Source organism: Lissotriton helveticus, chromosome 12 (genome assembly GCF_964261635.1).
Source record: "Lissotriton helveticus chromosome 12, aLisHel1.1, whole genome shotgun sequence".
NCBI classification, from domain to species: Eukaryota; Metazoa; Chordata; class Amphibia; order Caudata; family Salamandridae; genus Lissotriton; species Lissotriton helveticus.
In genome coordinates, this window is record NC_136073.1 from 64697829 (window position 1) to 64711859 (window position 14031).

At 46.1% G+C, this 14031-nt stretch overlaps 1 long non-coding RNA gene across 2 annotated transcripts in view; it reads left to right on the forward strand.

The window, feature by feature from the left end:
* Positions 1-14031, forward strand: part of LOC144799025 (uncharacterized) — a 708806-nt gene that overhangs the window by 272251 nt on the left and 422524 nt on the right. For both annotated transcript variants that reach the window (XR_013603730.1, XR_013603729.1), the window contains exon 2: positions 1163-1267. This is a non-coding gene — a long non-coding RNA (uncharacterized LOC144799025). The remainder of the gene's footprint in view (positions 1-1162; positions 1268-14031) is intronic.

The window sequence follows — 14031 nt, forward strand, 5'->3', positions numbered from 1 at the left end:
CTCCCTCTTGCTCAAAGCAGAGCACGTGTCTGCTTTCCTGCCTGTTGTGAAGCAATCAGGAAAACAGACATTGCTTTGGGCTCCAGGGAGCTGCTTGTTAGCACCTCCCTCAGTCTCAAAGCAATGCCCGCTCCCACAGAAGGCAGGGAGCTGGCGGGGACCCCTGAGGCTTTGAGGCTCCCCCAGACTACAGGCCGGCCCCGAAATTGGCCAAGGAGGGGGTCTACGTGGCCCCCCTCCTTTTTTTTAATTAAATGAAGAAAAGAAGGGGCAGGCCCCAGGGGATGGGGTACCCGGAGCTGAAAATTACCTGATAGGGAGAGCCACTCAGCCCCTCTCCCTTCTAATTAAATAAAAAAGGGGGGGACAGGCCTTGTGAATGGTGTTACCTGGGGCCAAAATCTACCTGGGAAGGGGGCTGTGCGGTCTCCATCTAATGCAGGCCCCAGGGGACGGGGTCTTTGGGGCCAAAAACGGTCCAGGGAAGGGGGGCCACATGCCCCCTTTCCTAAAAAATCAGTGATGTCATCAATGATGTCACTGACCATGTCATGAGTGATGTAATATGTGCTGTCATAAGCAGTGCATTGCGGGCACGAGTTATAGTTAGCTCACTAACTATAGCGGCTGAATTTCTCTGGTTTTGTTCAAGTGAAACCTGAGCCTAACTATAACGTCTCTGTAACCATTGTTTTTTTCAGTGAATGTCTAAGTTTTTTTTAATTCAATTTCCTAACTATAACCTTATCAGTGATTAGATTCATTCTCCAAGCAGGAAGTGTTGCCCCGACAGGGGTGAATATTGACGAAGAAATGTATATACATCTGTAGAAGAATTAACATACTTTGCCTCCCGTTACCTGTTAGGAACTTGGTTCCGAATCGTTTTAAACTTAACACCCTTTTTAGAACAAACCCCTCTTTCTTTATCATTTATGTTTTTATGGTGGGCTATTTCTCTAAAAGGTACTGATCACCATAACTGGACGGATTCAACAATTTGTGATCAATTAAACAATGCGATATAACTGATTATTTATGAGCTATCTCTAGGATCTATAGGATGTGTTTAATTAGTACTGTAAGATGACATGACCTGTTCTGCATATATTCAACCCTTCTAACCTTGGTTGTGTCTCTCTCTCCCTCCTTGTCTTATTAGATTATTCTGGTTGATGGAGTAAATGAGTCACACGTCAGAGATATGAGTTATAAGCACGCGATATGAACCAAACACCACTGATAAAAGTTATGAGCACAGAGTTGGGTAATTTTGGCTATACGAATTGCACTCTCCTTGGATTAATTTAGATTTATGTTTATTGTCATTTTTTTGTATGAATCTCGAAACGAATGACTATAGGCAGTAACAACACTGCATGATTATGAATAACGAGAGTAGCAACCGGAGTATTTACATGACGCAAGAACTGTATGTCAAACATCATCATTAAGGGTACTATACCCAAGAACGCAATTTTGAGCAATAGCATCCTATGTTAGCAACTAGAGTACCTCTCTTTCCTCTCTGTTGATTCTGTTTTTTGGTTTACACCTTTGCCGTGAATAATGATTGAAACCAATTACGAATTCCGTCCAGAATAATGCCCATGTACACATGTATGCACTACTAGGTGATCAGAGGGTACTATACCCATGATGTTGCCCTAGAACTGTTGAAACTGCAAATTAACTTGTTTTCAATACATTGATAGCGGTTCAACGTTTCACCATAATTCATTACTAAGCCAAGTGAAGCATAACTGTTTATTTATTGCGCTTGAAACAATAATTCATGAATGAAATTATGACACGGTCTCTGAGTGATGTTGTAAACACAGAGTCTGATTTTTTATTTCTATGAAAATGCCAGTATTTGCGCACGTGATTCGGGACTATGGTCATGTGACCAAGAGCCTATGCGGTTGAAACGCGTCTGTTTTGTCCAGAGAAAATAAAACTTTTTGCAAGTACCTGGTGTGGCTCGATCTTTTCCTGAACCTGGAAGAGCCCTCTTGGATATATATATATACATACATATATATACCTTTAAGTGGTTTTCCTACGCAAGTAGCACACGAAAGCGGCGTGGGTTACCAGCCTCAATTAAGGGTATGGGCAATGTTCTCTGGGTGGGTTCCTTAAAAGCAGCCCTTCACGTCGCCTGCCGCGTTTTGCTGTAGAGCTTCTTCGGAGGTTCCAGTGAAAGGTACGTGCAGCGGTGTCCTGCATCTCCCATTATGTAGCCCACTATGACACGCCCCTACATGGGGATTACCAATGACAGCATACCAGGGCATTCTGGGGGATGTAGTGTTTTTATTCCACCTTTTGTAATCATTCGTGCTCATTTTCTGCTAAACCAAAGAACTCGTTGGACCCCCACTCAGATATCGGGACTATGGTCATGTGACCAAGAGCCTATGCATATATATACCTTTAAGTGGTTTTCCTATGCGAGTAGCACACGAAAAGCGGCGTAGGTTACCAGCCTCAATTTAGGTTATGGGCAATGATCTCCGGGTGGGTTCCTTAAAAGCAGCCCTTCACGTCGCCTGACGCGTTTCATTGTAGAGCTTCTTCGGAGGTTCCAGTGAAAAGTACGTGCAGCGGTGTCCTGCATCTCCCATTATGTAGCACAATGTATATTTAAAGCAGGTTTAACTCTTGTCGTTTTTATTATTTGATTTACTATTTATTATTTTATTTATTTCACTTATTAAGCGCTCTATCACCTGACGGCATCCTGGCGCTGAGAAGCTCGGAGATAAGTGGCAAGAGAAAAAGAAGACTAGAAAGGCACGGGCAGCTGGTACAAACGGCAGCAGTTACACTCTGTTATGTTATGTTATGTTAAATTAATTTGTTGAGCGCGCTAACACCATTAGGTTCCTTGGCGCTGTTCGGAGAGAGCAGAGAGGAGAGACAAAACTAACATAACAGTGGATAACAGCTAATTATACGCTTCAATGAAAAGATGAGTTTTAAGGGAGGATCTGAAACTGGAGTAAGGGGAGGATAACCTAAGCGGGAGAGGTAAAGAATTCCAAAAAGACGGGGCTAAGAAGGAAAACCTAAGGCCACCGTGTTTCTTCCGCTTAAATCTGGGGACAGATAAAAGGGCCATATGGGAAGACCGGAGGGTACGGGAGGGGACATACTGATGAAGCAGAGAAGAAATGAAAGCGGGGCTATGACCAGAGAGGGATTTGGAGATGATACAGCCCAGCTTGAATTTGCAACGAGCAGAGACCGGAAGCCAATGGAGACTTTTTAAGAGCGGTTGAACGTGTTGATCTCTGGGCTGATGATATATCAGACGGGCAGCCTGATTTTGAATCAACTGAAGTCTCCTGAGTTGGTATACAGGAATGCCTACATATAATACATTTGCGTAGTCAAGCCTAGACATGACTAACGCAAGTTAGGCCAAAATAAGGGCATCGGTGGTAAGTAGGCGAGAGATCTTGCGTATCTTCCTGAGCTGGAAGTGACTGGAGGAGACTACAGCACTGATCTGGGGTGTCATAGATAGATCGTTGCTGATGACAACGCCCAGACTTTTTGCTGAGTTGACAGGACAAGGCGGGGTGCCCAGGCTGGCAGGCCAAAAGGAGGAATGCCATGGATTGGAGGGTCCCCCGACAAGCACCAGCTCGGTCTTGTCGGGGTTAAGTTTCAGATGGTTTGTACCCATCCAATCGCTGATGAAACAGAGGGTATTTTGGAAAGTGGAGATGGATTCGGCCCCGGAGTCGATGGTGAAAACCAATTGAATGTTGTCCGCATAATTAAATGCGGAGACATTAAAACGGCGAAGGGAACGGATTAACGGGGCCAAATATAAATTAAAAAGAAGAGGGGATAAGGAAGAGCCCTGTGGGACACCACAGGTCAGCTCGACTTGAGAGGCAGAGAACTGAGACAGCCTGACAGCCTGATGGCGGTGGGTCAGGAAAGAACGCACCCAATCCAGGGCAGTGCCCTGGATGCCAGCTTCTCTGACACGGTCGACCAAAATGTCATGGTCGACCGTGTCAAAGGCGGCTGACAGGTCCAAAAGGACCAGAGCCTGACAGGTGTTAGTGTTGGCGCCCCTGCGTAGTTCGTCCATCACAGAGAGGATGACTGCTTCTGTGGAATGTGCCGGTCTAAATCCAGCCTGCTGGGGGTCCAGAACACAAGAGTCTTCCACAAATGAGGTAAGGGTTTGAGTAACGTGAGACTCCAAGACCTTGCTGAGGAAGGGAAGGAGGGAAATAGGGCGGTAATTGCTCATGTTGGACAAGTCAGCCGTGGGTTTTTTCAAGATAGCGACCACCTCTGCCCGTTTGAAAGATCCCGGGACCACCCCCATAGTCAGGGAGTTGTTTAGAAGAGCTAAAGGGGGGTCCGGGCATGAAGTGAAGGCTTCTCGCAGGGCCGACGGGGGGCAACAATCGCTGGGAGATCCGGAGGAAACTTTAAACAAAAGGGGAAGAAAATTGTCTTTTGAGATGAGGGGAAGCTGGGTTAGGGTGTGAATGTGGTGAGGGAGGGACGGAGTAGGAGGGGGAGAGGCAGATGAGGCGTGAACAGAAATGCTAGTTTTAATTTTAACAATTTTGTCCACAAAAAATTGATTCAAAGAATCACACAAAAGCTGGGAGGGGAGGGAGGCGATAGTGACTCTCGCCGGATTAGATAATTCCTCAACAATAGAGAAGATGTCTTTGGACTTGTTGATAGAATTCAAGATCTTATTGGAGAAATAACAAGATTTAGCCCTGGCTATAGCAGACTTGTATTCTCTCAGTTGGGAGGAGAAGACAACTTTAGTCTGCGGAGAGTAGTCTCGGCGCCAGCGTCTTTCGGCCTGACGAAGACTAAGTTTCAGTGCCTTAAGTTCCTCGGTGAACCACCTATGGGCGTCATGATTTCGCCGCGTTTTAACAGGTTTTAAAGGTGCCACCGAGTCGGCGGCGGAGACAAGCCAGTGAACAAGGTTATCGGACTGAGAGTCAATGGAAGTAGTGGGTTCCATGATAGAGGGAGCAGATAAGCTCAGGAGGGAAGTAAATTTGTTAATGTCAGCCTTATTCCAATTGCGTGCCAGGAAATTAGAATCTCGGGCAACACTAACCGGAACGGGTTTAGCAAGGGAAAGGGTGATGAGTAGATGATCCGACCAAAGACAGGGAAGAACAAGGGGGGTGGAGATATCCAGGGAAGAAGTCCATACCTGGTCCAGGTTGTGACCTTTGGTGTGCGTGGGTGTATGTATATGTTGGGTACAATTGAAACCCAGCATAAGCTCAGAAAAGGCGAGGGAATCAGAGGTTTCGTGGGGGTCGGATGGCCAGTAATTAAAATCGCCCAGGACCAAAACATTGGTGTTATTAATGGTCAGCTGCGAGATAAGCTCGCCGAACTGGACTGAGAAGTTTGGCATGGATTGGGGAGGACGGTAGACTAGGACACATAAAAGGGAGGAGCCAGGTTGCTCCAACCTGAGTGCCAAACAGTCGATCATGGAAATACTAGGAGTAGGCACTATGGAAAACCGGTTTGGGTGCCTAATTATGGCTGCAACCCCGCCGCCCGCTTTGCCAGAGGGGCGGTTGGCTTGTAGTATGTAATAACCAGGGGGAATAGCCGCCAGGATATCGGGGGTAGAATCATCTGTGAGCCAGGTCTCGGTCAAGAATAGGATATCAGGCTGTTCCGACCCTAGAAGATAAAAGATGTCAGATTGATGACTGACCAGAGACCGAGTATTGAGGTACATCACAGATAGGGAAGGGTTGGGTCCTAGTCCCGGAGTGGAAAGACAAGACTTGCCGGAGAAGTCCGGGGGTCTATGGATAGGAGATGAATGAGTGATCTCGGGAAATGTGGTCCTGGGGGCAGGCAAGCCGCAGACAGCGTGCTTGACTGAGAGCTCGGGGGGGGGAAGAACAGAATCGTGAAGGGAAATAATAAGTGAGCGGGGGAGAGTAAGACAGGGGACAGAGTGAGGTGCCCCGTGCCCCGGCCTGCCGCGGACGGGCGCAGACGGGCTTAACTCAGGCGCAACTCCGGCGCGCCTACGTCGCGCCCGCTGCGCTCGTCCGCTGCGCTGACACATGTTGGCCGTTTAAATAGGGGCGGGACGAGGGAGGAGTATCAGGGAAGCTTAATGCAGAGGGAAGCCCAAACAAAGATGGCGCCCGCTGCGCTGGGGACCCGCGATTTCAAACAGCCCCCAGCCAGCCGCTCCGCTCTGCAAGTGAAAACAGGAATTAGTAACCTGCACAACTTTGAAGGTAAGGTTACCAGACAGTATTAAAAACAATGCGCTAAAAAAGACGCCAACGCTCGTAATCAGCGGGGCGAGATACCATAAATATCAAGAGAGGCTCTCTCTCACTCTCAGCTCTCCAATGTCGGCAGAACGAGCCCACTGCCACCGGGCTGCCTGCCAAACACCGACAGAGAAGTGAAGCACGCTCCTAAATAGGGGCGGGACGAGGGAGGAGTATCAGGGAAGCTTAATGCAGAGGGAAGCCCAAACAAAGATGGCGCCCGCTGCGCTGGGGACCCGTGATTTCAAACAGCCCCCAGCCAGCCGCTCCGCTCTGCAAGTGAAAACAGGAATTAGTAACCTGCACAACTTTGAAGGTAAGGTTACCAGACAGTATTAAAAACAATGCGCTAAAAAAGACGCCGCCGCTCGTAATCAGCGGGGCGAGATACCATAAATATCAAGAGAGGCTCTCTCTCACTCTCAGCTCTCCAATGTCGGCAGAACGAGCCCACTGCCACCGGGCTGCCTGCCAAACACCGACAGAGAAGTGAAGCACGCTCCTAAATAGGGGCGGGACGAGGGAGGAGTATCAGGGAAGCTTAATGCAGAGGGAAGCCCAAACAAAGATGGCGCCCGCTGCGCTGGGGACCCGCGATTTCAAACAGCCCCCAGCCAGCCGCTCCGCTCTGCAAGTGAAAACAGGAATTAGTAACCTGCACAACTTTGAAGGTAAGGTTACCAGACAGTATTAAAAACAATGCGCTAAAAAAGACGCCGCCGCTCGTAATCAGCGGGGCGAGATACCATAAATATCAAGAGAGGCTCTCTCTCACTCTCAGCTCTCCAATGTCGGCAGAACGAGCCCACTGCCACCGGGCTGCCTGCCAAACACCGACAGAGAAGTGAAGCACGCTCCTAAATAGGGGCGGGACGAGGGAGGAGTATCAGGGAAGCTTAATGCAGAGGGAAGCCCAAACAAAGATGGCGCCCGCTGCGCTGGGGACCCGCGATTTCAAACAGCCCCCAGCCAGCCGCTCCGCTCTGCAAGTGAAAACAGGAATTAGTAACCTGCACAACTTTGAAGGTAAGGTTACCAGACAGTATTAAAAACAATGCGCTAAAAAAGACGACGCCGCTCGTAATCAGCGGGGCGAGATATCATAAATATCAAGAGAGGCTCTCTCTCACTCTCAGCTCTCCAATGTCGGCAGAACGAGCCCACTGCCACCGGGCTGCCTGCCAAACACCCGGGAAAAAGCCAGGTTATTAACCTTCTTCTAAATAGTAGGAGTTGGCTAATCTGTCTTAGTTCCAAGGGGAGTCCGTTCCAAAGTCTGGCCGCAGCAACCGTAAAAGTTCTGCCACCAGTTCTGACTTTCCTAAAGCTGGCCACCTAAACCAGTCTGGCTGAGGCAGAACGGAGGTCCCTAGCTGGGACGTACCACATAAATTTCCTCTGAAACACAGCCGGGCCCATCCCATGCAGAGCTTTAAACACAAGACAAAGGGACTTGAACTTTACTCTCTGTCCCACCGGCAGCCAGTGAAGCTCTGCAAGGGCCCTAGAGGATGAGGAACGTTTCGGCCAACCCAAAGCAAGCTTAGCTGCGAAGGCTGGATTCTCAAAAGTCTGTCCAGCAGGGCTTGGGGGATTCAAGCAGAAGGGCATTACAGTAGTCCAGTCTACTCAAGACTGAATTCTGTACCACTAGTGCCTGTGCTTGAGGAGGTAGTAAGGGGAGAATTTTGCGTAGAGACCTAATGATCGCCACGCAACTTCCCACAGTTTTGGTTACTTGGGCCTCCATAGTCATTTTATTATTGAACATAATGCCTAAATTATGCACCTTCTCCACTGGTCTCACTACAGTTGACATATCACTAGGCCAGAAATTGCTCGGCAGCGCTGAAGGAATCCTGTCCACAGGACAGAAGAGGACCTCCGTCTTACCAGCATTAAATTGTAGCGAATTATTTTTCAACCATTGAGCAGTGTCACGCAGGCAACAATGAAACTCCTCAATAGATATAGAGTGTTCACCCTCCAAAGAAAAAATGAGCTGCGTGTCGTCGGCATAGTTAGTGATGTTAATACCATGCTCTTTGACAACCGCAATCAAGGGTTTCATATAAATATTGACGAGTATCGGGCTGATAGCCGAGCCCCGAGGTACCCCATGAGAGATGGTAATCTGTTCGGACCGATACGGAGGAAGGGACACCGCCTGAGTTCGATCCGTAAGAAAGGAATGCACCCATTGCAGGGCGCAGCCCTTCACTCCCACCTCTTCCAGCCTGCTCATCAGAGCTCCATGGTTAACCGTGTCGAACGCGGCAGACAGGTCAAGCAGGATGAGAACCGCTGCCTGATTCCTGTCTGCACGCGACCCAAGTTCGTCCAACACGGCCACCAGGGCCGACTCTGTACCATGGGCAGGATGAAAGCCGAATTGCACCTCATCCAGCAGTTTGTGCTGCTCCAGGTAGCTAGAGAGGGTAACACTAACCACTTTCTCCATGACCTTAGCCGAGAAGGGTAGGAGAGAAATCGGCCTGTAATTGTTAGGGCATTCTGGGTCCAGGGTCGCCTTTTTCAGCAAGGGAGTTACCAAAGCCTGTTTCCACTGCAACGGAACTATCCCGCTATTACGGGACTGATTACAGATACGCCTAAGCATGGGAAACAGCTCTCTCTCTCAAAGGTCTTCCAAATTTTGTGAGGGACGGGGTCAAGAGGAGAACCGGACAAAATACCCTTAGCTATTTTACAGAATTCCTCCATAGACAGTGGTTCAAACCCGGTTAGTGCATTTTCACTATTACTGTCCAGATGATCAGCCACAATGTTCTCCGACTCATTTTCCACATATCTTCTACCCGCCGAGTCAGAAGTGCCCGGCATCAGAAGATCGTTCTTCTCCCCTAACTCGTCGATAATAGCTTTAATCTTAAAATGAAAAAATTTGCCAGATTATTGCACAGATCCTGAGAGGGGGGTGTCTGTTTTATTGTACATTCCGGGTTAGTAAGATTTTTTTAGAATAGTAAAAATACTTTTAGCAGCATTAGGGGCATTCAGAATCAGACTCGCAAAGTGTTCTGCCTTGACTCTAATTATCTCCTTTTTATATACTGCAATCTTGGTTTTCCAGACTATTTTATCCAACACAGCATAGCCCCTTCTCCACTTTTTCTCTGCCTGCTTGCTGTCCCGTTTCATAGTTTTTAAACTGTCATTGAACCAAGGTTCCGAGGGCCTACCTCTAGTTCTATGTTTTTTCAACGGAGCCACAACATCCAAGTCTGCCGTGATCTTTGCACACAGAGCAGAGTAGTTCTCATCTACAGACTTGGAAGCTGAGAAACAGCTGTCTACTGCAAACAGCGAGACAGAGCTTTGCTTGCGTAAAATACCCTTCCAGTCACGGCCCACATAGGTTTTTTGACCCCATTTGCCCGGGGATTCTTTTTGACCATGTTCACTGCAAATTTAATAAAAAAATGGTCTGACCAGACCAAATGTAAATACTCATTAATAGTAAGAAGATTCTCTTCAGCAAAGATCAGATCAAGTGTATGGCCTCCCTTATGGGTTGCTCCAGACACCTGCTGAACAAGACCCAGGCCCTCAGATGACTGCAGAACATTTAGATACCCTGAATTAAGGGGACCATTCATCCAGAGGTTGAAATCCCCTAATATCACAATTCTCTGATGACCAGCAACCAAATTAGCTATAGTCTCCAGTAATATCTGCTGTTGGAGACATGTGAAGACCCCCGGGGGCCTGTAGCATATAATCCCTGTCAACACGTAGGCATGGGCATTTTTGATGGCAAACCCTAGCAGCTCTAATCCTTCAGCCTCACCAGTATCAATATTACCAACATCAATATTAACCAGATCCCAGGTGTCCTTGTAAATTACTCCAATACCGCCCCCTCTCCCATTAAGTCTAGGCTTGTGACAGAATTTAAACCCTGGTGGACAAGCCACCCCCGGGTCAACATCACAGTCTGGACGAGTCCAAGTTTCAGTTAAGAACAGGATTTCCAACCCATGATACTCCAGCAGCAATTGGGTTTCCAACCCATGTTTAGGCAGGGATCTTACATTCAGAAGCCCGCAAGATAACAAATCGCTGCTCATGAAGTCTGAGGTCGGAGAGGCTGTTGCCTCAAGTTTAATAGACCCCCTACCTCTACCCAACACCTCTATATCATGTAACTCGGCCATAGTATACCTTATGATGGGAGAGCCCCCATTTTCTTCCAAAGTTCCCCGAGAAGCGGCAGCATGTATGGCGCTGAGCACGTCCTTAGCGTCCTTAGCGCGGACGGGCGCAGACAGGCTTGCCTTTGGCGCGCCTTCGGCGTTCACGCCGTCATCCCTTTTTTATGCCCCACCAGGTTGGAAGACTAGACCGCTACCTCCAGAGATGGCGGGTCCGCTCGCACGGACGGCCCCGCACTCGGAGAGCGGGGTAGTAGTGCTGGGAGTCTAAGGGAGGATCGCGTGGGAGCAGGAAGATGCCCCGCCCGCGTCTACCCAGGTGCCAAACTAATAGATTTATAAAAATATCTAGTGTGAACACTACAATAAAAACATGCAATTACTTAAAAACAAAATGCAATGCGCCGGCAGTATTTGCCTATGGCTTTCTTGTAAATTTGCCCGTACTCACACGCTTCAGTGAGGCAGCATATTTTGAGAGCATTGGCGCCATCATTTTTAACATTAAAGCACCTCGGCTTGTCATTATGACAGGTTCATATCTAAGGCAGATTAAGACACATATAGATGTTTCCTTTGTGCACATATTAGGAAGCTGATTATGTTTAATTGTTGGTATACATGCTGACTGTGTATTATGAAGTCATTTAAAATCTTCAATGAATGTCTTGCACTTTGCATTTTAAGTATATGTTTAGACTAGCATGTTCTACCAGTGGTATTTACGATCACACAGTCTACCTTCTATGTCTATTCTTGCCTGAAGGAGGGTGGAGGGCTATATATTCATGCAACTCTATGGCGCCAATTAGATTGGCAAAGCTTGTCACGCAGGCGAAACGCGTCTCTTTCAATGCGGGGTCGAGGGAGACCTGACTTACAATAAAGAAGCCATATCCATACATACCTCGTGTACGTACCTCTTCTTCGTTGGAGCAGGATTGTTTTCTTTGAGATATATATACATATATATATATATATATGTATGTATATATATATATATATATATATATATATATATATATATATATTCACTGAAAAAACCATAGGTTTCACAAACGTTATAGTTAGGAATTAGCATTTAAAAAGCTTTGAAATTCACTGAAAAAAACATAGGTTTCACACTCGTTATAGTTAGCTGAACATTTTACTCATACAAAACCATTGAAATTCCAACGTTATAGTTAGTTGGACTCACTATAACTCGCGTGCCCGCAATCCACTGCTGATGATGTCACATATTACATCATTCATGACATGGTCAGTGACATCACTGATGACATCACTGATGACATCTCAAATGACATCACTGATGACATCTCAAATGACATCACTGATGACATCACTGACGACATCATCCATGTGATAATACGATGCACCTCCTCACACTCTAATCGAAACTTTGATACACCCAGTGTTAAATACAAACTACCATTCCTGAAATTATTGACACACCAATACCAGTAACTACATACGCACTCACTGATTTCTAGGTCTACACACACATCCACTCATTCACACATACAATCACTCATACATACAGTCACTCATCAATAGAACACTATCATATCCACTCATACACCTATACAGACACTCACACGCTGACACTCATCCACAGAGTTACTCACACACCTAGTCAGTTATGCAAAGAATCAATCACACTCCCATTTCCTCAACTACACAGTTTTACACACTAAACCTTACTTATTCAAACATATACTAACACATACTTACTCTCTTTTACAATCACTGATACAAGTACACATTGATCCATACAGTCACTTACGCAATCACAGGCTCTCATGTATAGTCATTTATATATGCCAACTCTCAAATGCAGTGTGTTTTACATATGTACTTACTTGGACATGGAGCACTGAGATAGCCATTCACTCACCAACACACCCATGCACACAGTCAACCACCCATACAGCTCTTTCCACATGCACTCTTGAACCTATATACCAAGTGAATCAACTGCTCACACATATATGCACAGAGTCACACACCTCCCAGCCACCCACACATACACTCACCCTCACATACAAATATTTGGGCAACCAATCAATAACCCATATAACCACTCAAATAGCTACTGATCAACACATGCAGCAGCTTACACAACAACAGACATACTGATGCACACATTCAGACAGTTTAGTTACTAACCAATGCATTCAATAAGACACATTTAATCACTCACTCATACAGTCAGTCACGCACCTACTAAATCCTTCATCCAGACACTCATACATACACTCATTCTTCAATATATAAAACATATTTTTACTTTTCAGAAACACACATTCACTGGATGATGTCATCAGTGATATCATTTGAGATGTCATCAGTGATGTCATCAGTGATATCACTGACCATGTCATGAATGATGTAATATGTGACATCATGAGCAGTGGATTGCGGGCGCGCGAGTTATAGTGAGTCCAACTAACTATAACGTGGGAATTTCAATGGTTTTGTATGAGTAAAATGTTTAGCTAACTATATAACGAGTGTGAAACCTATGGTTTTTTCAGTGAATTTCAAAGGTTTTTTAAATGCTAATTCCTAACTATAACGTTTGTGAAACCTATGGTTTTTTCAGTGAATTTCATAGTTTTTTTAAAAGCTAATTCCTTTGTATATCGACTTTGTAACCTACGATTTTTTTTTTATTAGCTGTTTTTTACAACTATTAATTATATATATATATATATGTTTTTAATTATTTGTTCAATGTATATATATTATTTAATCATTTTTTCCTGGTGCGCTCAGGGTGTGCGCACCGGCAAGCTTACCCGTATCATTTTGACTTGGAGCGCTCATGGTGCGCGCACCGGTAAGCTCTCCCGAGAGCGCAGCGAGAGCGCTAATTCTGCGTTCGTAAAAAAAATATGTATGAAAACTAAATAATAATGCAAGACATTCTGTACCATACTTATAAAAGCAGTATTTTTGATTTTCCGAATGAAAATGATTTTGCATTTCCGTAAAGCTACCAAAACGTCACTCAGGCGCGCCGCATAAGCGCCCCCGGAAGCGCCTACGTTCGCGCCGCGTAAGCACCCCCGGAAGCACTCCGGTGCGCGTAGCGTAAGCGCGTCAAGTCATGTGACCTTAAAATAACAATTTTCATTGGTTGCTAACAGTTTTTTTTTTCAAAGAATGAAAACCCCACCCTTTTCCTTCACTTCTTCTTCTTTCACTTTGGTGAGAGCACGACCTCTTTTTTTCTGTGCTAACAATCTGTGGATAGAATGGCTGCCAGAGCATCCAGCAGCAGTGAGGAGTCAGATGGTTTCATAGATGAAGAGCCTCCTCAGCCGAAGGTGAAAGAACATTTCATTTGGAAAATATTTTCTATACCTGAGGGACTTAAAAAAGTAAATGCTCCAAAGGTGGAGTGTAAGATCTGCCATACTGTACTTTCTCGAGGAGACCCCAGAAGGAAGTACAGTTTTGGTAATTCAACTATGATTCGGCACGTCCAGAGGAGGCACCCCCAGAACTATGCCCGGGAGAGTGTCAGG